This window comes from Diplotaxodon limnothrissa, linkage group LG14, assembly GCF_057381915.1.
Source record: "Diplotaxodon limnothrissa isolate DT_005_m linkage group LG14, D_limnothrissa_male_GT1.1, whole genome shotgun sequence".
NCBI classification, from domain to species: Eukaryota; Metazoa; Chordata; class Actinopteri; order Cichliformes; family Cichlidae; genus Diplotaxodon; species Diplotaxodon limnothrissa.
In genome coordinates, this window is record NC_140609.1 from 9,141,924 (window position 1) to 9,164,561 (window position 22,638).

The following is a 22,638-nucleotide window of genomic DNA, read 5'->3' on the forward strand; positions in this document are numbered from 1 at the left end:
AAAATAATTCATTTTCAAAAATGTCGTACCATTGTATCAGATTTTCAAAGACCTTTTTTTCTTGTTTTTTGTTCCTCTTGTGCGGATTAACTTTGGGTAGCCCACACACATTCCTAACTTGCCATTACAGCGTGTTCTTGAATTGTCTGATAACTGGATAATCTGTCTGGATGATAAATTACACACTCTTCTTCCAGCGAAAAACACATGCTACATTTTTTTCTATGTAAAGATAGGTCTGTCTCAAAAAATACCCATTGGGTGTTTTGAACTTTGTCCTATTTAACACCAAGTTTGTGCAGTGTGGGACTAAAAGAATTAAGTGTAGCTATAAAACGCTAGACGGTCAAGACTGTGTTTTTTTTTCTCTTTCCCACTTTTTGAAACATTTTTTTAAAGAATATGAAAAGATTTAAGAAATTCTGTTATTTTAACAGACTTTAACGGTGAAAAAAATAGTGTAATATGTTTAAACAAAAAAAGTTGTCGATGACTTTATAGCTTCAAGAAAATGCATGCTTTCAAATATTTACAATATTAAGAACGAGCAAAAACTGTACAGTGGTGTTTTACACTTTTTTCTTACTTCAGATTAACTGAGACAGTGTGGGAAAATGTGGAAAAGTGTTGCGAGTAAAAAGGATGAAAGTTTTGCTTAATGCGGTTGAAAATGCCCTTGAACGGTGGAGCATTTTAGTCACTTGCCCTCTCGAGTATGAGAGGGCAATTAAGGGCAAGTGAGTCAGTTGCTGACACACAAAAAATCAAACCACATGTTATCAACGCTGTATAGACACTCCAGCCTTGACTTAAAAATAAGCAGTGTCTATTGGCCAACCGGAAAAATGAAAAGAAAATATTTTTTAAAAAGAAGTGATAATGAGTAATCATTAGCGGAAGTGCTTGGCTTGGAAATTCAATCCAAGATCTTTTTCAATATAAGTTTCCAAGATATTGTTATTATTTTATTTTTAAGTGAGTCACTTTTATGTTTGAAATAGTTTGTAATTCCATGGTGGCTCTACTTTAGAATGATTAAGGTAATTTCATCATCTATGATGCCTAATTTGTCTAGAGTAATATTAATATTACAAACATATCCTTCTCCACTATTATTAAATGTATAAAAGATAGTAAAAACTAACAAATAAAAAAAAGTTTAAAAAAAAAGAAATAACACCTCTGAATTATCTTGGGAGGTGCAATTAACGTCTAGTACTGATTTGAACTAGTTCAGCAGGCCTACCACAAGCTTTCTTTTAATGTTTTTATATATGTTTTGTGATGCATGGTAAAATAGGATTAAAGGGTAATTCTGGCAGGGTTTTTTATACTGTAATATAGTTCTCAGACTGACACTCAATTGTTTCCAAGCTTTAAAAACAAATAAAATAAAAAAAACAAAACTTTAAAAAAAAAAAACCTAAAAGTATCTCTTTTAAAAAAGAAAAAAAAAGCCTGATTCAATAATAAAGCAACACTTTATTTTTAGAAAATGTCACTAGAGTATGAGGGAGCACTATTATTCCACATTTGGTGCTCTATATTAAAGGCATTAATACCAGAGTAATAGCATTCGATAGTGATCATTCAACAGGGAACGTGAGATCCAGTCCAGTATTTAACCATCACTGTGACTCTGTGGCACAGAGGAAAAGGATAAATTAGACTTTGTCTACACAGGCGATACATATGCACAAAGACAGGCATTGAAAAGAAGGCTGTCATGCAGCTGACCTTCACTATTTGCAGACCAGAAACTTTAGAAATAAGTCTTTTCTAGATTTTATATGACGGCACTTCTCTCAGTTTCTCTCTTTCTCTGTTTGTCCTTCAACACTCGTGTGCACAAACGACAGTAGCCACAAGCCCCCCACATGCTACCACAGTCCGCAAACCCAAAATGCAGCCGCTTTACCCTCCACCCGAACACCACCACCATCACCACCGCCACCACATAGCCATGGGGATCATTAATATAACTTCATGCGCCATGCACAAACTCTTCCGCCAGGATCTTAGTTGCCTTCTCCCCCTCGACCCCCTTCCTCCTCCTCCGGGCCCCGACTCCCCCACTAATCTGCAGTGGGATTTAGATATTAGACGGACAGATGGAGGTGTGGCTCAGTTGGTAATGAGGTGAGCAGTGGCAGTGAATCCGGAGGCCCAGACACCGGCGAAACGACGTGTGGATTGAGATGTAAGAGGCCCCTACGCAACCAGATGTACACAGCTGTCACACTGCTGACAGAAAGTAATCCTGCCACCGAAGCACAGAGCCAGAGAGAGACAGAGACAGAATTAGTGTCTATCCCGTGGAGGTTTAAATGACCGCAAGTACTTTTACTTCCAATTCAATTAATCTATCTATCTATCTATCTATCTATCTATCTATCTATCTATCTATCTATCTATCTATCTATCTATCTATCTATCTATCTATCTATCTATCTATCTATCTATCTATCTATCTATCTATTAAAATTCTTACTGTCGAGTCGTAGTACACGTGCAACACTCACACACACAGATTTAAGGGTTTTACTGTAAGATTCTGAAGTATCTTTGAAAAACTCCAGAAAAATCACGCTGAAATGATTTAACTCCTAAATGCATGATCATCTTTGAAAATATGATGGATAATATTAAATAAAAAGGCCATATAGCCATTAAAACAAGCTCATCCTCCACCAGCTGTAACAAATACTGTTTGTTCATTCATTCATAACTATAAAAATGTGATAGAATAAACTTCAAATTTAAGTGATTTTAAAAAATATATATTTTAAATATATTTTGCTGCCAGTCTCTGCTTTTTCTTACTGAAAGTGTCATTTCATCATGAGCCTTTATCTATAATGGAAGACTTCTTAATAAAGGTTTGTTACTTCTGCTCTATTAATGAAAAGGACTTTTCTACTGCTGCTCTGGCTACAGTGAATAGGTTGAGTGTAAGAGTGTGTGTCAGCGTGACTGGGAGCAGCAGGAAGCTGAGAGGTGAAACCTGAGTGTGGACGAGAGGCTGGATGTGGAGGGGGGGTGGATGGGATGAATCGGGGAGAGGGGATGCAGGGTTGAGGAGTGCGGTGAGCCGGTGGGTGGGTGGGTGAGTGGTGATGGTGGTGGTGGTAGGGGCACTCTGGGAATGACTTGCCGCATATGTTTATTTAGCTTTCTGCACGGTCAACGGAGAACGAGTTCAGAGCGAGGTGAAACGGAAAGGTGTGTGTGTGTGTGTGTGTGTGTGTGTGTGTGTGTGTGTGTGTGTGTGTGTGTGTGTGGAAAGAGAGAGAGAATGTGAAGAGGATGTCTGTGCTCAAACAACTGGAGTGTAAAAAACGCAGGGCTGTGAGAGGAGATGCTGGAACAAATAAGTTCAACTTTTTCAGCTCGCCATTGTCAGTTCGGCCCCGATACAGTCTGCCCCCCCCTCGCCCACACACACACACACACACACACACACACACACACACACACACTACCAACTGTGTGTGACACTTTTAAAAAAGAGTTCAATGTTGAAAATGATGTGGAGTTATATGGCACTATCATTTTTTATGATGTTGATTTTTTCATGTAAAAATGCAAAAATAGATACAAAAGCTGTTATTTCCCCCTCTTTTTAACCTTTACTTAACCATGAAAAAATTGAGCTCTTGAGATCAAAAATCTCTTTTACAAGAGTGTCCTGGCCAAAGAAGGACAGCAGTGCAACCATAAGTTGCATAAATAAATATTGCATGCAGATATAAATCCATACACCAGTTAAATATGTTTCTGTGTGTGTCAGGTGTTCACTCTCCTCTGTCACTTTGTGCTTCTTTATCGTGCTTCTTTTCATTGTTGTCATATTGTGACTGTGCCAGAGTGCAGAAATGATTCTGAATGAATGTTTTCACACCACAGTGTGAATACGTCAAATGACAGCATATTTCATCATTTTTATTATTGCACAAAGGTAATTGCTGAATGCTAAATATCAAAGAATTGGACAACATCTACATTATTAACATTATTAACCTTCATTAACAACCTTTATTACAGTTTTTCCCGCTATGAGATAAAGAAACAATTCAAGATTAGAAAAAATATTTATAACGCGAACATGTGTACTTGTGACTTCTATTAGCCATGACGTTTTGTATCCTACTGCTGTGCGCTGTATACTGCATGAGCCTTGTGAGTTTGACTGTTTCTTCTATTCTGAGCAGCTTTCTTATAAAAGAGGTATTTTATCTCCAGAGGCTTCCTGTTGAAAGATAAAGGCCATGTATGAATGATTTGCTTTTAAATGGATTCATGTAAGTTAAAAATATGAAGAATGTTGCTGTGTGTGTGTGTGTGTGTGTGTGTGTGTGTGTGTGTGTGTGTGTGTGTGTGTGTGTGTGTGTGTGTGTGTGTGTGATATGCACCTGTGCATGAGTGCATGAGCTGTTGTGGCTTGGCAGTGGGCTCTCAAGGCCAGTGTTATTCTCCTCTGCCTCCTCCATCCCGTCTTTGAAGAGGAATGTGGATGGGAGAAAGAGGGCAGATGGAAGGTCAGAGGAGACGTAGTGATAGCAGGAGTGAGAGGGAGGGAAGGAAAAGATTCGGGTGGGGGTATCACAGTGACACTGGCTTCAGCAGCCTCCCTCTCAAACTCTGTAATTCAAAGGCCGAGAAAAAAAAAATCACTTCTATAGACATTATTGTTTATTTATTTGACTTTTTAAAAAGAAAATTGAGCAGCAAGGTATGTGTTTAGTGTTTTTAATCTAATACCGTCTAATCTAATACCGTAAAAGACAATTTTTGCAATTTTGCCTCTGTACACCACCACAGTGGGTTTAAAAAAAAATCAAACAATCACTAATTGGTTCTATTCTCCCATCATTTATTGCAAAGAATTTTCATCCAAGTATTTAAAACAATCCTTTTATATAAATTATGTTAGTTTTTCCAGTTACATTAGAGCCTCTGAAAATAAGGTATAAATAAAAATAACTGTAATCCCTAAAACTTCATAAATTCAAGCTGAAAATCTGCACTTCGATCTTGATTGCCCCATCCATTCACTCCTTTTCTTAACCACTTATATAATCCAAACTGGGTGGGGGAGCTGAAGTGAGTGGTGCGGTGCCCCTTGGACAGGTCTCCTGTCTCTCACAGGCTAACACGCAGACACAGACAACCATTAATGCTCACATCCACAGCTGCACCCAGTTTAGAAACCCCAGTTTACCAGTCTAATCAGCATGACGGAGCAAGGAACTTCTTGCTGTGTGGGTAAGAGTGCCAACCGCATCTTGACTGTTTGATTTAAAACTTACTGTAGTGGTGTACAAGGAGACAAAATTACACACCTGTGTCACTTTCCAGACTAAAGCAGTATCTTGTCCCAGCAACTTTGTGCATTCCAAACTAGACTGGGAGGTGTCTGGTATCGCCGAAGGCAACACTTCAAGGGCACACAACCATAATATTGCTATCTCACGGGAGTTAAGAGATGCAGTTCTGTAAGAGCAAAGATACAGACCGGGAACTAGGAGAGGTACCTCATTAAAACCAGTTTAAAGACACTTCTACTACGGTAGTTCTTATTTGCAGGAACCGTTTCCTACAAGTGGAATAATTTTTAATAGACAACAACAAAAAAGGCTTCTGACTTTGCCGACATTTACCGCTGTTTGAGAGAAGAGAAGCTGGAGGAGAGGGTCATATGGAGTTTGGCGTGTGTGCTTTAGAAAGTGGGGGCTGTGAGAAGGGTCAAAATAGGGGAATGTAGAAGGTATGAACAGTAATGGCAGCGCAGTTCACCTGCCCCTCATGACCTTCACTAACCTCCATCCATCTGTTTATATTCACTGATTCGTGCCTCCCAGAGAAGACCACTGCACACTCACAAGCACATATGGATACACGCATGCCTTACAGAAAATTTATTCATGTATATTTTTAGTAGGTTTAAAAATAAAATCTTTAGACTTATATTTGTGTTACTTAGAATTTGACACTATGACATGTTATCCATCCATCCATCCATCCATGTTATAGTCAGATAAGGAAACATATAAACGCAGGAAATAGTACTGTCTTCAGAAACTGGAGTGGATCAGGGTGATTCTGATCAGTAGCGGGTTTAACATGGTATTTACCAAGTCAAGTGTTGAGAGAAGGGAATATCATTAAACAATATCAGGATAAAATTCCTAACCAGTTGTAAGTAACACATAAGACTGGGACTGGTAACCAGTGTGCAGTAATACAGCATGTAGTTTCGCTGTTGCATTAACTCTAGGGAAGATTTTAAAAGAGTTTAAAAGGATGGTAATGGAGGAAAAAAAGACTTTTCCTTGTGTTGTTTTAATGAATCCTACATTACTAACAGCCATTTACAAAAACAAGTAGAGAGTGTATTTATACTTTTTTTTTCAACCAAACCAAGTTACGCTTTGGTGCCATTTAACAATCAGCCCACATTTTAACAGGTTATGTAACATTACTAGCAGAAGTTGGGGTATTTCCCGTGGAAGAAAACTGTGGCAGACATAATCGTGGCCAATCATTGGTGACTCATTGGCTTTTACATCAGTGGTTCCATCATCGTGTCCAACAATTTCGTGATGCTGTGGTGCTGCAAGCATGTTGTCTTTTTTTCTTTCTTTGACAAAACGGATTCTAGATTGGGCAACTGCATCAGCATTGACATTGCACAGCTGGAAAAAAGGGATTTCATTTTTTATCTCCTTTCACTCACCATGTGTTTACACCCTATGAATTAAAGTATTAGTATTTACTGATCTTTGGCTCTCTTCTGGAGTGTCTCTTTTTCGTCCTGTCTTCCTCCCCAGCTGTTTTCCTTCTGTTAAGAGGGAGTTCTTTCTTCCCACCATTGGCAAATGCTTGCAAATAGGAGGTTATATGATTTGGGGGGGTTTCTCACCATTATTGTAGGGTCTTTACCTTACAATAACAAACACCTTGAGCTAATTGCTGTTGTAAATTGGTGCCATAGAAATCAAATTGAATTGAACCAAACTAACGCTTTTCATATCATCAAAGCAACTTGAAATATCCTGATCAAAGACTGGTTTTCTTGGTTTCAGTGGGAGCTGTTTTCTGCAGCAGTGAAAAATCATGTGCAAAAAATTGTGCAATTAACATAAATTAGGGCCTTGATGGAACCTTGGGGTATACCACACAAGCCCGGAGTTGGAGAGGATTAAAAACATTAAAATTGAAGCTGATCTGTGTTAGACAACTTCAAAGTCTCTTCTTTAATGCCACACAGGTGATAAAAAGTACACAGCAATCAATTATATCACAAATGGAAAGGATCCAACCAACTGGAAGTACCTGATGTCCCCTGTGTAAGGAATTCTTTATGACTAAATGTTGAAAAATTTCATATTTGCCCCAAATAATTTGTGTTTCAAGTTCTGAGGGATTGCAATAGCTTAAGTTTTAATAATAGTAATAGATCAGATCTTGAAAAAACTTTGCAGTCACAAATGTTCTTTTTCAAATAAAAGCATTCATATGCACACAATAACCCCCGCCTCCAATGCATTTGTTTCTAACTAAACCCACAGTCAGCTTGGTTTACAGGGTTTACATGCAATGTGAGAAGCAACACACACATACTTCTCCATGTTCCCTCCACCTCCTCTTTCACCCTCACATTGTTATTTTTATAATTCAAGACTGGGGAGAGTAAGAGATGAGGTGACAGGGGGAGCGTGGCACTGATAAGGTAGCTAATACCCAGCTTTTTAAAATGTCAAAGGTCACCTCTGCTTGACTGCTGGTGATTGGGGTGTGTGTGTGTGTGTGTGGGGGGGGGGGGGGGGGGGGGGGGTGAATGGGTATTGTGTGGTATTATTGTTCATCACATAATATTCAGGGGTGAAAAATTTCAACCAAAACACTGCAGCAGGAAAATGAAGGTGCTTTGCCTAAGTGACAGCAAGCAGAATCAGTGGCTCAGAGGAACAGGAAATCCACTGGGATCAGTCTTCTGATCTGCCCTAGCACTCAGACAACAAACACACACAGTTTACCACACACACATGCTAGCACTAAATCAGCCTGTTGATTGAGCAGGCCTCTAATTTTAGCCGTCGGCCCCTGGCTCCCAAATAGCAGCTCTTTGCGAACAGGCGGAAGAAAAGGTGATTAATAACTGTCATGTCTGTCACGGCAAAGTCGCGCACGAGAGGGGAGGGTCTGCAGCGCTGATGCTGTCGGGGAAATGGAGTTACACGCGAGATGCTAACAGCTGTTGTTGTTATTGTTGTCTAGGGAGGGGGACAGCTGGAGCATATGCACTGTATTTCATTTGTTAGAGCTACGCACAGACTCTTGACTCAGACAGTTTTATGTGACTTTAACTGTATAGATTACATTTCACTGGATGGAATTTTTAGCCACAAAAAGAAAACAAATGAGGACAAAATAAAAGATTCTGATAATTTTGTGAGGGAACTTTGTCAGTATTTACAGATTCTGAGAATATGATTTTGAATCTGTGTTTTTTTCCAACCAAATAAAATAGAGTGGTGCACATAGCTGAAGTCACATTCGTTTCAGGAGCTGCACATTCATTTCATTTCTTTCTTTTTAAAAAAAAAAATAAGAGTAGGATTTAAATTTGTAGCTGAAACACAGTTTTACCTCATGGCTCTGCTTTTTATGGTTATTTCATAATTAAGCAATGACATACATGTGATAGAGGTGTGTGTGCACACTGTTGTCCCTTAATGTCTGCATGCACAGTATCTCAGTGTGTTCTGAGATAGGAGTTATTATTTAATGGAAGATAAACCACTAGAGGGCATCAGGCCAGAGCTCTGTTTGGAATAACTGAACTAACACTACCTGACTTTCACAGATTTTCCACATGGGTTGAAAAATATTGCATGAATTATGGTTGTACTATATGGGCTTGCATGGCCTACATGATTTATTTTTATAGCTACATACATAATTCTCTCATGTATCTTACATTATGGTATGTTGTCACTTTCATTTGGAGCAAATCTTGTTCTTTAACATTTGGGTAGGAAATACCGTGAAATGGATCTGCCTTCTTCCCCTTCTTTGTTGTTGCATATATAATAGCGGATGTCATTTTTTAATGAGAGTTTTTAAAATTTCAGGAAAAAAGGATGAATCAAAGTTGCATCCGAAATAATTAGATGATCTTAGTTGAGTAGAAATTCCGCTGTCGGTCATTATACCATCTTAAATTGAGATTTTTTTGGTGTCACTGGTTTAAATACACAAAATAAAAATTCAGCTCAAGAAAAAATATTAAGATTTAAATCTAGCCAATGAAATGAAAGCAGAGATGCAAAAACTGTCATTGGGAATAAACAGACATAAGAAAGAATGTTTTTAAACTAGGTGGAGAGCGTGCTCGGAGGTTTTAGTTCAAAACAATACATGTTTAAGGTTCACCTCGGCTGAAGCTGGATGTTTAAATGTAATGTCACGAGACGTTACACACTTTCTTTGTATTACACTTCTCCTATCACTCAGGCACTCTTCACAAATACACCCAGACACCCTACACCCATATATTATATTGCTTGTCAGTGGCGTGTAGAAGGGTTTAATTTTAATTAGCAGACAACATTAGAGATGTTTAGACGTGTCTGTCAGCACTAATCACTCTGAGCTGTGCTGGCAAATCAGCCACACTTGACTTTGTTCTGCTAATGATTGCCCTTTTAGCACCTGTTCGATCTGCCACAGGTAAATGTCCCTGTCATGGCTGCTTCTTGTATAAAGTGATAGAAGTACGGAAAACGTGCTGCAAAGCTCGATGACACTGCAATAGACACAATGGACCTCTACTGGTAAGCTGAACCTCGGTGCACAGTGTGCATGCACTGAAGCATGCACGTGGGGGTGTGCGTCCATCTGTGTGAGTGACCTCAGTCTGTCCACCATACTGTATCTCCGGCTCTTCTGACTTTGTACCCTTGAGAGTGGGAGGTTGCAGGCTTTTGATGTGGCTGACAGTCGCCTCCTCTCTCCCTCTGGCTTCAGATCAGTGGCCAGGGCCCTCGTGGGCTAGCCCGGTTAAGATGACCACAACGGCAATGGTCAGCTGCCAAACCCACTAGTCAGGTTCTCCTCGGTCACATGACCCTGGTCACGTGACTCAGTGGGGGCAGCCAATAGTGCTGCTGCCCTCGCTTCTTCGTGCGGTGGGAAAACATTCCAACAGCTGGCCTCGGACAGTTCCAGAAACATCTGCAACGTCCGCCAGTGGTGAGAATCTCCCCCCTGCAGCTTTAGAACTCAACCTTACGATAATAGAGTTGGTGGATTAAGGATGATATTGAAGGGCCACGCTTTTTCTTTGATATGCACTGCGGTTGTCTCCCATGATACAAAGGTTGTGGGAGAGCAAGTTTTTAGAGCTCCCTTGTCATATCAGTGTGACACACACACACACACACACTCACCGTGCACTGCTCTGAAGAGGTGCTGGGGTTATTTCTTATCTTCAAGCAGATCTGAGTGTGTGTGCCGGAGAGCGCTCCATAGCCTTTGACATATCTTTAATTTGAAGAATGTTTGAAGTATGATGCAACATCAGCTGCTCTCACTTAGCTCTGAGCCGCTTTCCTCTGAAAAGTCCCCCTTACTTACTCAAATTACCAGAGCGACAGCACAAGTACCACACTGTGCGTCCGTTATGGGGGCGAAAAATGCTTTAAATGCCTCGTTAGTGCACTTTCATTGAGAGTCATATTTATTTTTACGGTGTTCATTTAAAGCATAATGATAAAAAAAATTGGGGGGGGGGGGGAGATTCCAAATATCCAGATCCAAAATGTGGAATTGATAAGATCCGTATTTGTTTTGGAAATTTGTGCATGGTTAGTGCACCACTGAGACACAGTCTCCAGTTTGGGGGTTGTTATGAATAATATTCAGTTTAGCACATGGCTTCTTTGTTGTGATGTGGATGTTAGCATATAAAGAGGGTGGAATTAAACAGTGTTTCCCCAATTTTCCATAATGTGTTTGTGGAAGTGTGCGGCAGAGATCGTTTTGTTTTCCACTGCGTTTAATTTGTTTCTGTTCTTTTTAACCTGGAGGAAGGCGTTTTCACTAAACCTCTTCATCCTCTTGTCATGATGTCATATGAAAGGTTTTTGTTATCTGGAATTGCAACCAAAGCCCCTCGTGTCCTATTGTTAAGGTGAAGTTATGACATGCCGAGTATCCAGTGCTAGGCAGTCACAGAAAAGTGCTTGTGTGTGTGTGTGCTACAGCTTTGACTTTACCCCTGACTCATGGAAGACTCTGTTTCCTCACTTGCACTCTCTTCCTTTCACATGCTACTTCTTTCATTCTTGCCATCTTCCTTATTGCATGAGCTCATTTCGTTCATTTACCTTTTCAGCTCGGCCACTATCTGTCTACATCGTCCCCGGTGCTTACTCTCGATCTCGATCTTTGGTACTTTACTGTCCGTTGGCGTTTTACATGAGCATCACGGTTACTGGAATTTGATAAACAAGGAAAGACAGGATTGGCGGCGCCTAACCTGGCTACAGTTAGTTTCTGCTCAAATTTACATAGTACTTGGCTTTATTTATTGTAAATGCATCAGTTCTGTTTGTGCAGACGTTATGTGGCACATGGCTGATAAAGCATTTAAAGTACATATATATAAGGTTAATGTCATCCTTTCACTCCGTAAGCATTAAGTTGCTGCAATCATTACATCCACATACTTTGTAAAAGTATCAGGTTTTTTGCCGCTAGTTTTAGTTAATGTGTATAAAAGAATAACTAATATTTTTCATTTTTAAAAGTAAGAATAAAAATAACTAAATAACTGACTTGTGTATCCCAAGCTTATAATGTAGGCCACGGTAATATAATATAATGTGATAAGACACAAAATAATGTAATAGAATGTAATCTAATATAATGGTGGGAATCAAACTGGATCTTATTTTGACCCGATGTCAGAAATGTTGTTAAGCACATACGTCATGTACGGTAGTTAAAGATTAAAGAGGAAACTGAAAAAATGAAAATGACAGTAAAATAAATAAGACAGCTCTTGATGCTATCTGAAATAATGGATAGCATCAAGTAATTACAAATGAATAGCAAATTAGTAGTAATTTTATGACACAGATGGTTTAACGACAGAAAAATACAAATAACCCTTCTGTCCCTATTTCCATCCATGATTAGCAGATGTATTAAATCTTCAATAGACTGGCATCTGTGTAGCATTTTTATCTTGCTGTCCACTCACAGCATTTTTGTGCTGACAGTTAAATGAAACAGCGGGTTTCTCACTGGTCCTCTGTATACAAGATGAACAGGGGTTACAATTTGTGATGGTATTGTCTTTGACCTCTCACCTACATGCAGTGACCTCAGTGTCTGACCTCGTCTTTCAACTCCGAGTGCAGACACGGGCCCTCTAGTTGCTAGCCCTTGGGTCGACTTGGATAAAAAGCTCTCCATTATAGGAAAAGGAAGCAGCACATGTTGAGTTTGTTTTACGTGCAGCTTAATGGATTCCCGCTTATGCGTGCATGTGTGAACGTCCGCTTCCCTTCGCCACTGGCCCAGCGGCACAGAAACGCGTGACCACCACGCACCATGCCTGGGGACAGGATGGGCACCCGCACATATGCCTTTAGTGGTGGGGGCTCAGGAGACGCGATGCAAGGGCAGACAGTTGCCGAGGCGGGCACAGCAGGCACAATAGAAGGATGTGATATATTGTTTTAGCCCATGGGGCAACAGGGCGAGGGCTACCAGGGTGCGAACGTCATGATTTGACATGTGACAGAGCCGATGACTGATGGTAGTAAGAACTGAACCGGTGCACGTGGTACTGAGCCCAAATCTAAAAGTTGAACTTTTGACTGTGGCCCGTATAAAAGCGTGCTATCAGTGACACGAGAAGGTCAGGAATGGAAGGCGAAAAAAAATACTAACACAGAGCAGGTGCTGCCAAAGTAGCTTCAACTGAGGCTATTTGCTAATTATGCAGCAAAGCAGCTACAGCTTATTCACCGAAGTCTCCCGAGCTTACATTTAGACCAGATTTAGCACATTTCAGCAGTGTTTAGCAGCCGCATATAATTTGATAAGGCGACAGCAGTGTGAATGCAAGTTGGAGTGTGTTAGAATGTGGAATGTGCCACAGCCAATCAGACGTCTCAGTCTCAGGCTGACAGCCAATCAGGTCATGGTACTTCGGGTTCCCAGGAGAGCCCTGAACTCCACGCAGAGGACATTTCTGAGGAGATCATGAACTTTTCACTCCAGGAGATCTCTGCTTCCTTTTCTCTTTGCATAAATTGCTTTTTTCTCTCTCTCTTAGAGAAGTATGTCTGTCTGGTAATTGTATTTCACTTCATGCCAAAGAAATGTTTCCTCTCTCTCTCTGCCCCTGATCTCTCTGTCATATTCTGTCTCTGTCCATTCCCCCCCGGCCACTGCTTCACTTCAGTGATGGGAAAAGAGCCGGAGCAGGAATTTCTGTGTCTGCAAGTGCTGTTTGGTTAGACAGAGTCATATAACACGGCGATGGTGCGCTCACATGTGCCTGAGCGTAGAGGCAGCAACAGCTATTTACATTAAAGAGCCCAGAGTGGGCAGCGCTGGGGCTCCCAGCCCTCCATGGTTACATTAAGTGAAATAGAATCAGCCTAAACCTCACCACTCAACACTCTCTCTTTCTCTATCCCAACACTTTTGTGTGTCTGCCTGCTTTTCTCCCACTCTTTCCATGGTCAGTCACCATCATGCTCTCCAACATCTCTGAGTTAACTTAGTTACTTCTGCACCATTTCCATTCCCTCCCTTTCTACTCCCCCATGCTGTTATTTTTCTTTTCTTTTTTTTTGGGGGGGGGGGGGGGGGGGGGGGGGGGGTGCTGGCAATGTTCTCACCCTCAAAACCCAGGCAGCCCAGCAGCATCAAGCCACTACTCAGACTTTTGAGGCCATGCAGAGCAGGCTTTCAAAACAACGGAAGTGTTTTCACATCCACACAGGCAACGTCACATCTGTCACTGGTAAAGTCCGCGCTTTGCTCTGGCTAGCTGCCACCCTCCCTCACAGTGTGTGTCCTGTACTGCAACATCTGGCAGGAGTGTGGAGGTGTGCCTCACCTCCACCTTTACCTCTTCACCTCTGCTATCCAGCTGCTTTGGGGAAAAAGTAAAAATGGCCTCCTTTTTACTCTCACTCTCCCAGGCATGTGGAGAAACATGCCTCTTCTGATATAAATAAATACAAAGAAGAGACATTCTGGGAAATAATTGGCTTTGGGTTGTTAATATCATTGTTTTCAGCCATCTGTGGTTCCCACAGCTCACAGCTAAATTCTCAAAGCTGGAAGCATGCACTCAAAAAAACAAAGAACTTTGTTTTTTTTACTTTGCCCTCATAAACATGAAGCAATAATTGTGAGTAAAATGCAAACCAAATATATATAATCAATCTACGAGTAAGAGTAAAGTAAGAGCTCATCACTGTATTGAGTGTCTGTTTCAGCTTCACCTGTCAAACAGTGATCACATCTTCTGTTTCCTTTCAGTTGCCATGATTTTTTGTCTCCCTTCTTCAATTGCTAGTTTGTGGTCTCTGAGCCTACACTTGGTTAGAATCCATCTTTACTTTCTGTCTGAAAGTTAAGAGATAGTTTGACAGTTCATAATCTCTCTAGGGCCAGATAACATTGTAAATTGCTGTAGTTTTTTTTATTTCCCATGTTTCAGATAGATTTCCTTGCATTTGTCTTACTTTGGTTGATTCTGGCTGGTCACATCACCAGCTCACACAAGGGACTATTTTCTGGGCTCAATTCTTTGGTTTGTCTTTTGCTAACTATTCGATTAAGAGGTGAGGTATTACTCAGTAACTTCAACTCCTCAGCGCTCTGCAGGGCAGAGGTACTTGTTAGCCTGGCATTGGGACTGGAAGAGCAAAAAAATATATATATATATAAGAACAACCATAACTTAAAAGTGAAAACTAAATTATCTTCAAGTGCAGAACTATTGAGGTTTGCTAGATATGGTACTTCAAAGAATCTCTGGCTTCAAAAGTATCTACCCCCTGAAAAACAAACTTGTTAACTGATTGTACTGAATTAATCATGACTGGTGTTCTTGAGGTAATTTTAAAAAACAATTCCATGATTAAGAAGACAAACCTGTGTTTGGTGTGCAACTAGCTTGCTTGATCTGACTGAGTGACTGATAAGCCAAAATGCTCTAACACTAAAATACTGCAGCATGTTTCCAAACCTCACATGGAAGCTTTGAAACTTTTACAGAAGTAAAATACAATGTGATGACACCTTTGCTCCTTGGTAATTATACATAAATATATGTAACAAATACACATTGCCACGATGCTAAACTTTCCCACTGAATCCTTTTTTAACCTTCAGAGTGCTTCCTCTTATATTTGATCTTTTTTGTATAAAGACCCTACCTAGCCTATGGTACCTATATTAAAGTAGTTCCTGATTGCATTTTTATATTTACACATTTCATATTTATTTGCAGATATTAGAGAGTTATCAATGTTGTTATCAACTTTGAATTTTAGTGTCTCCCCCTCCTGCTGACCCATTCTGGTGTTTTTTTGTTTTATTTTGCGTGTCTTTAGACTTCATCATCTGGAGTACATGGCCCACACACGCACACACACACACAGAGACACACAAACACACTACTACTCCTCACATACCCTTTCTCCTACACACAGAGTTACCATGACTAATAGAGCGCCCCTTGGCAGGCGCAGGCTGAGTTCAAAGGTTAGCTCAGTGTCAATAAACAGGGGAGCATGTGATTGGTTAACAGTGACTCAAAGCATTACTGTAGCCTTCTATGACTTCTTTAATCCTGGGCTATCAACTCTGAAATTTTAGGAACTTTTACAAATATATATATATATATATATATATATATATATATATATATATATATATATATATATATATATATATAGAGAGAGAGAGAGAGAGAGAGAGAGAGAGAGAGAGAGAGAGAGATGTGTTATTTATGCCAATCTCACTCAATTACTTGGGTGTGTATGACATACCAATGAATAAAAAGACTGATTAAATGAAACCTCGTCTGAAACAGATAATAACAGTTTCAAGACTGATAAAGATCTGGTTATTTTCCGGCATTATGTGGTTTGGTCCCCTGACGTGAGCTGCTGTGAGTCCTGACTTTGACCCGACTGATATCAAATCCTTTCCTTTTTAACCTGTTGGTGGGTTCCTCCAATAGACTCCTCAAGAAGACAGGTATAGTGTTTCTCCCTGAGCTTTATACTTGCGCTTGACCCCAGCACACAGAAAACATGTTAGATAATGGGCACGGGCCAACTAGTGGGGCCATGTAACAGCGTTTGATCGGAAAATCGCATATGCGGCTGCAATGGACGGAAATCTGATTAGTAACCTTGGTGACAAAGCGATAGGATCCATGAGGCTTTGCTTCAATCAGATGTGACAGGCTGAGTATTTGTCCTCAGCTCCGGCACACAAGGATCACCTCAGACTGGAAGGGCTGAGTTGGAGCATTAGATAAAGTGCTGCAGAGCCTAATTGAATGCATGAGGCGAGAGGGGTAAACAGACATCTGATTGTGCACCGATAACCTGTACCATTTACCTGATTTAACTGTTCCCAGTGTCCTAGGTGCCATGTAACACCTCATTTTTTTCCAACAAACTGGATAATTTACGATACCGTAAACCTAAATATCAAGTATTTTTATAGATTTTTAAAAAATGTTTGTACTCTTTAAACCTTTGCAGGAAGCAGAGCCAAGTCAAAGCAGCGGCCAGAAAAATCAGCAACCTGAAGGGTGAAAGCAGATTCCAGTAGTCAGGAATTTCAAACCATAACAAACATGTCAGACCTATTTAAAAGGCAAAGGCAGGCTGTGTGGAGGAGCCATGCGGTGTATATTGTTTCTGATTAAGCTTTTCTCCCCTCATGTTGCTACATTTTCTAACAATTTACTTTCAATTCATTAAAGCTTCAAACATTATGGTTTGCCATCACTATAAAAAATAAATCAGCCCTGTGAGAGGAGTGAAGCAGAATGATTGATTAGCCACTCTGCTCTGGGATGCTTAGTATCTGCCTCTATTAACTGCACCAGAAATGGATTTCGAAAGCATGCGCGTTAAATTAATTTACAATCTTTTTACTTTTGCCAAAATTATGTGCTCTGTAAGGCATCCATTCAGATTCCTATCTGTTTCTTAACCCTTAAAAGTAACCGTCTCCTGGAGTTGTCAATCTACTTCTCTTCCCTAAGGTCGTGGATATTGATATCAAACGGTAACATTTCACACCAAAACACCTCATCCGCTTTCTCTCTCTGCGTCTCCCCAGGGGGACAGTGTACAAAAGGGGTGAAGTGACGCACCAGACATCTGCAAAAAATGTAACCTTTCCGTCGCTCTCATGATGTCAGCGAGCTGTTGTGTTCAGCGGGGGATTGGGCTAAAACACTTGTGGCGGAGCCAAGGTAAACCGTTCCAAATGGAGCACGGCGCGGGAAAAGGGACACCATCGCAACAAAAGGAGTTAGATATGGATCGTTGGGTCTGCGCACCGGCCCCAGCTTGAGCCAATTATTGGTGTCATCTTGATCCAATTTAATCAATCTGAGGGGGGACTCGAGGAGAAGAAGGGGAGAAGTGGACGGGTGCAAACGTTGGTCAAATATCCTGAGCTGAACGTAGTGCTGTCACCCCCCTCCACTAACCACCCAACCTCTAGCACACACACCTCTATTCATCGCAGACATTTCTCCAATGAGCTTTTGATCAATTTCTTACTGCAATTTTCAGTTTGGGCAAATCTTGAGTCTGCAACCTCCTCAACAAATGTTACTCTCAGATCCTCAAAGAGTATTACTGGAAACACAAACAATGAAGGAACATTTCATAATAAATTTTAGGTAAATGTGTCTGAGCCCATTTTTTCCCCTCTGTGCCAGGACACCTAAACCATTTTTTCCTCTGAAAATGTAATAGAAGATACAGCCAAGCTGTCATTGCCTACAGGCATTGGATCCCACTGCTTAGCAGGGCTTAGAGTTTGGACCTCGATAATGATTTTTTTCCCTTGTTTCCTAAGGTAGTCCAGCTCCACTGCTGTAACCCCCCCCCCCCCTTTTTTTTTTTTAAACTTTTATTCATCCTAAGTAGAGCATGAGCGTCTAACAGGACTGCTCCACCTTCACAGTTAACACGCTATTGGTGTTTCAATATAAAAAAGATAAGCCCTTCTCACAGCATGAACCTTCCAGGCAACTAGACACCGTTTCAGGAATTTAGGAACCTCACCTTTGTTTTGACCAGAGGATTCAAGGTTTTTATTTAGTTCCTTTGCCGTAGTTCTTTGTGACTAAAAAGCATTCGCTCTGTTGACTTTTTTGCATTACTGAATAATGATCATCACCACCCAGCAAACATTTCGACCTTGAATGGCCATTGTCTAGCGGCCTTTTCTCAACGCGTACTCATGACTGAAAATAGTTCCAAAATAAAAGCTGAACTGTCACGGATGTTAGCTTGTGCTTTGTGCTATTTTAATTATTGTATACCTATTTCTATATTGTTACTTACTTGTTTGACTTAGGACAATTTTTAAATTCAACAATTATTTTCTACTATGTCTATTGACTGGAATATAGTTTGTTTGTTTGTTTTTTTAAATCCTTGTCTTCCTAGAATGGAAAAGAAAAGTGGGAAAAAGCAGTCCACCTTAAAAGCCATTACACACCACACGATCCAAAAATATGACGAAATTCTGAATATTTTGAGTGCAAACTTGTTGCGTAATGTATATACTGTATATACTATATACGCACACATACGTGATTTTGTGAAAAATACCTCCTCAGAAAATGTGCCGTAAAAAAAACCAGAAAGTCGACATCAAGCGATGATGATCTGGTTCTGATGTCTGTGAACAACAAAAGGAAGAAACTGAGATTTAGATTGCACCCAAATCTCATAAGAACCACATCTGAATAGTCAGAGGAATTGTTTCAGAGAGCTGACTGACCCAGAGCAAGTCTATCTGTATGTCTGAGGCGAAAGAGTATTATTTTATGATTTCCATGTCACTGTGTATTCTGTACCTGTGTGCGTTTTGAGCTACGAGAGGCCAAATGCAGTCGACTGATTGGTTAAATGTGGCTGCAGTAAGAATAGGTGAGGTTGAAAAACAGTTTTAACACACAAAATATTTGCATGAATTTTATGTTTTTAGTGCGTAAAGGCCTTAAGGGTGACTCAAACCCATAATTTCTTGTTTGAAAGCCCATCACTTACCCTATTTCATTCCTACCCTACTGGAAGTCAAGTCCACCACACTGATGCCGATGCTAAAGCTAAATGCAGAGTGGCATTCATTTTTGGTAACACAAAAGGACACGAACATTTTACTTTTCTAAGAAAGCCAACTACCGTTTTAATACTCCATCATGCAATAATATTCCATAATACAATATTTTTAATGGCTCTAATCTTGTAAAATACTGATTTTACAATTCACCTTTCCCAGGACTGCTCATCATCAGTCAAATACACATCTCAAGATTGCTACAGTTTGCTGCTTTGCCATGCAGGAGACTCTTGTGGGTTGTCAATTAGCCTGTGCAACCATTTGGAAATGTTCCACAGAGTTTTTAATATTGTGTCCTATTCCCTTGTTAACTCAGATAGTCATCCATGACATTTCATATTCATTTTAAAGAACTCATTTGCCTCGTGAGCAAAACCAGATTAGCATCTGTGTGAAATTAATGCATTAATTATTTAATTAATGCATTAATTAAATAATTTAAATCAAATACAAGCTAAGTCCGTGAAAAAAACACAGACGCCAGGATTCCACGGAGGGTTATAACCCTTATAACCTGTTTATAACCTCTCATGTGTGAAAACAACAGCTCATATAATACAGGTGTTTTTTTCTGTTATCTGGCTAATTTGCCTAGCTCGCACAGTTCTTCAGACGTCACTGCAAATGCAAAAGGGAATGAATAAATGGGACTTTTATTTCCTAGGAGCCGCGGCTCCATGGCACCTAGGATATTTGGTTGGAAAACGAGGGCCTGCAGTGTATGGGCTGACCACTGAGCAGTTCTACTGAAGTACTGAAGAGCATCTAACACATACCTGCGCTCAGACACGCAGCGCATAGCAACTGACATCTAATCAGCGTTTCGATCTCCAGAAGTCTGTTCAAATAATTAAGGCTCTGGAAAAACAATAGACATGACCGGTTATTATTTTTCATCTAAAGCCAGGTCGCGTTCCCAATTACTCTAAAATGTTGTGATGACATGCTCTCTGTTTTCACTGATAATATTTATATTATTCCAGGTAATGGGTCCTTGCAGGGGAAGCGAAGAAGATGGTCACTCTTAAAAGGAGCTGAGTAAAGCTGTGTTGCGGCAGAACATCCGCAGAAAAGTGTTTGGATTCACTCAACTCCCCTTTTATTTTGCTTATACTAAATGTATGTGATCAAATGAGCTTTGAAGGGTTTTTTCATGAATATTTCCCTTTTCAACCCTGGTTTCATCTCCACACACTGTACACCGTTTACACAAACACGTTTTATGTTTTTTCTACTAGCATTTCTACTACTTTTCATAGTTGTTGCAGTAATTTTCTTCATCTCCCGCCAGCCCTGTGATGTTGTGGCCATCCTGGAAACCAGTGTGTGCATCCACAGGATGGTAGCCAATTATTTGGAGCCCACTCCAGTTTTCTAAATTAAAAATGGCCTCCTTCCACTGTTGACCTTGGATCAGCTTTCCATTTCTTATTATTATTAGGTTATTAACGCAAACCGCTGAAAGTATCTTTTTAAAGTCTAAAACAAATTTGATTAGGCCTCTTTACTCGCACCGCTGCAGACATACCTATCGCTGTCTAACTCCTGTCTGCTCTCTATTACCTTCGACACTGAAGTCAGTGAGAGAGGCCGAACCTGAAAGCTTATATCCCTCTGCACGCCGCACGAGGCAGAGGGGGGTGCCGGGTTTGCAGCACATTACCGCTTTATTGAATTAATTACGATAAGGATCATAACTTTAAACGCGGGGTGAGGCGTGGGGCGTTCTCCGGCACGGATTGCTTGGAGCAATTTCTCTTCTGAACGACGGTGGAGGGGTTATTGGATCTGTCAGGCCTGAACTCTGTGGCATGGTAACGAGGTCCATAAGGTAAGTCAAGGTTGGGCACAGTTCGCCGTGTTGATCCCTATATGCCTGCAACACAGGGAAATTTGTACTACATACTGAACAAATAACAAGAGAAGAGAGGGAAAAAGAGGTGACTGGTGGGGCCTTGCTTTTCATGGCGCCTCCGTCCGAAAGCCCGGAGGGTCACGCAGGGTTATCCCCAGGTCTATTTACAGTTCCAGTAGATGCAATGAAGTGTGTCATTATATTATGATGCTGTTTTGATGTTGCAAAAATTCACTTTTTTTCCAGCTGTCCCAACTCTCTCAAAGGACCGTGGTGCTTGTGGTTTACAGAAGAGCCTTCCGTGGGGTCCAAATAGCCTCAGAACCCAGTAAGTGGCCAATTATGGTGACACTAGTGAGACCACATGACGCGACAAAGCTATTTTTGTCTAATGCAGCTGAATTAAGGTTAAAATGAGGTAAAGGATGGGGTTAGGCAGAGTGCTGGCATGCTGTCATGTCAAGTCAAGAGGTTAAAGAGACAATATAAGTCGACAGAATGCTTAACAATGCAAGGATATGCGCGTGCATGTTGGAGTAGAAACGCTGACCTCCTAGTGAGTGCACTTCAAAGACTTGCACGCTCATTGAGAGTCCTTTCTTATTTCCACCAGCAACACTGAAAGTGGTACTGAGTGGTAGTGAGAAACATTTTCTGGATTTCTTTGGGCACTACAAAGGTAAAACTTCAGCGAGCCGAGGAAGGAAGGAAATCGCTGTGGATTAGTCAGTTTCAGGTTAGCGGCTGCATTGATCAATAGACCTCCCCGGGCTGTTGATGATGTGCAGATATTGTTTTTATTGCTTTGAGCGCCCACCAACATTTTAGCACATTTGACAGCTCTCCAAGGCTCCTCTCTTTGACTTCTCAGACATGTGAGCTGTTTTTTTGATGTGCGCGCCCCTACAGGCATGTGTGTGTGAGTACGGCCGAGAGTTAAATATGTGCAGATGTATCATAATATTTTCACTGTAAGAAAGTGTCTTTGAGGCACAATAACCTGCAGCTGAATCAGCGTGCTGCCCTGCCACGTGAGGGGCTTTCATAGGAGCACTCCAACTATCTGGAGAATGCGAAGGCTCGCTCCGGGTGAACACTCCAGTCCTCATTCTCTTTCTGCTCGTCACTAATGCCGGCTTTATGTTTTTTCACACACACATGCTGTTGTAAAAAATATCTGTACTGTTCTGCACACCTTTTAATTAATAAAAAGGGTTGTTTTTTTTGGCACAAACATATTCAAGCAATGACAATAATTTCTCATCTTTTATGCAAATCCAAAAACATGCCGAGTTTTATGGTACTGCAGTTTTGCCCCTATTTACTAACAAAGGGGGCAAAAGGCCTGCTAACGG